Source organism: Sinocyclocheilus anshuiensis, unplaced genomic scaffold (assembly GCF_001515605.1).
Source record: "Sinocyclocheilus anshuiensis isolate Anshui unplaced genomic scaffold, SAMN03320099.WGS_v1.1 scaffold208, whole genome shotgun sequence".
NCBI lineage: Eukaryota > Metazoa > Chordata > Actinopteri > Cypriniformes > Cyprinidae > Sinocyclocheilus > Sinocyclocheilus anshuiensis.
The window spans coordinates 1,943,267-1,945,399 of NW_015557186.1; the positions used below are offsets into that span (position 1 = coordinate 1,943,267).

At 38.3% G+C, this 2,133-nt stretch overlaps 1 pseudogene; it reads right to left on the reverse strand.

Annotated features, from left to right (window-relative positions):
* The window catches only part of LOC107678716 (1-phosphatidylinositol 4,5-bisphosphate phosphodiesterase beta-4-like), a 65,056-nt pseudogene extending 64,080 nt beyond the window's left edge, over nt 1-976 (reverse strand).
* Between the last annotated feature and the right edge of the window lie 1,157 nt (nt 977-2,133).

Consider the following 2,133-nt stretch of genomic DNA (forward strand, 5'->3'; position numbering starts at 1 on the left):
CTGGTCCTTTGCTGTCCTTTGCTGGTCCTTTAGCTGGTTTATGCTGGTCCTTTGCTGGTTAATGCTGGTCCTATAGCTGGTTTAAACTGGTCCTTTGCTGGTTTATGCTGGTCCTTTAGCTGGTTTATGCTGGTCCTTTAACTGGGTTACTGGCCCTTTAGCTGGTTTATGCTGGTCCTTTTGCTGGTTTAAACTGGTCCTTTGCTGGTTTATGCTGGCCCTTTAGCTGGTTTATGCTGGTCCTTTTGCTGGTTTAAACTGGTCCTTTGCTGGTTTATGCTGGCCCTTTAGCTGGTTTATGCTGGTCCTTTTGCTGGTCATGTGCTGGCAAAAGGACCAGCATAAACCAGCAAAGGACCAGCTTAAACCAGCATCCCAGCGTCAAAACATACCTAACCAGCATATGCTGTTTTTTTTTCAACAGGGAGACTCCCATTTTGACAGTTTACGCAATGTGTTGTGACAACAGGTTAAACCAATTGGGCATTTTAATGGGCAAGAATGGTGGAAATGTTCACCATTTTTCAGAAGTTTTGTGCATTAAAAAAAAGCAACTTTTTTAAAATCATTCATTGAAGTAAAACGTGTGACAACTAGCCCCGGCGGTTTCCCCCTACAGTATGTGGAGTGAGAATATGATGTTTACATTTAACTCGAGACTTAAAACACTCACTGATATACGTTTACTGTAACTTATACGGTTCTGAAACAGTTTTACATAAAAAAAGACAGAAGACTGTAAATCCAAAACACTCAGTGATTGAATCAGTTTGTGTTAAATCAGCTGACTGACAGACGGATGTTGTTCCCCTCAATAATCCGCATTAATATAAACACACGAGAGGAATCCAGCGGATATTTAACAGATGCTGCCTCATTATTACACTTTACTTCAGTTTATTGGGTAAAAGTGGAGTTTTTGAGTTGACTTACCCGCAGTTCTGCTGCCAGACTGATTTTCCCTTTTAATGCCTGAACATTAAAACAATTCAGATGATTACACAGCGACACCTGCAGGCCTTAGTCTGCATTACAGCACGACCACTGTGACAAATACGGTGAATTAAGCTACAAACTCGAAAAGCCTGAACATTAAAACAATTCAGATGATTAAACAGCGACACCTGCAGGCCTTAGTCTGCATTACAGCACGACCACTGTGACAAATACGGTGAATTAAGCTACAAACTCGATCATAATGCACAATGTTTCCATATAACATGTATTTTCTTCTTCTTCAACATGTATTTTGAGCTGCAGCTCGTCATTTTAATGGAGTGTTTCACTAGTTAGCAATAAACCGGTTAACTCACCTGAATATTTTTGTTGGATGTTATCTTTGGAAGGGAAATATTGATATTTTTATTTGTAAACATCATACTTTTTGCTTATTTCAGTTAATGTCATCAAACTAGGGAGTTATGCCAGTAGTAGTGGTGACAGTGTAAACATGGCTGAAGACGCGAAAAGAGGAACAGACAAACCGAATCAATCGAGTGAGTCGTTTACACTGGAACCGCTCCGATTGATTCAAACTCAATCTCGATTCACTAGCAAAAACAGATCAAAAGAGCCATTCATTGTCGACTTTCGACATCGCTTGTATTGCTTTCAAAAAGCACGTAGTGATGCTGAAACGGTGCTTTTCGAAACTCCGAATCAGTTAAACCATTGCGTCGCGAAATTATTCACTGTTTGAACCGGATCGTGATTCATTTGATTCAGATCGGGACTTCGGAGCGGGTTCGCGAATATTTTTTTTTTATTTTAATTTTTTTTATTAAACAGTAGAAAACATCAAACCATTAAGGCAGTACAGTTATAAAAACAAAACAAAGAAAAAATTAATTAGAAAGTATACACAAATACAAATCCCTTAAAAACCCTGGTTTTACTATAGTAAAATTCTAGTAACCATGTTTTTTTGTATAACCACAGTTTTACTACAAATACCGTGGTTAGTGTAGCAAAAGCATTGTTAATTTATGTGTGATGGTGGATAAATTCAGAGATGCAGTTTTGACTGCTTTAGGATTAACAGAGTTTGGATAGTTTCCATGTACTCATCTAGATCAACTTCGAATAAACAAAGGAGGTTTAGAGCCAGATTTGTGTTAATGTATGTGAAATCTA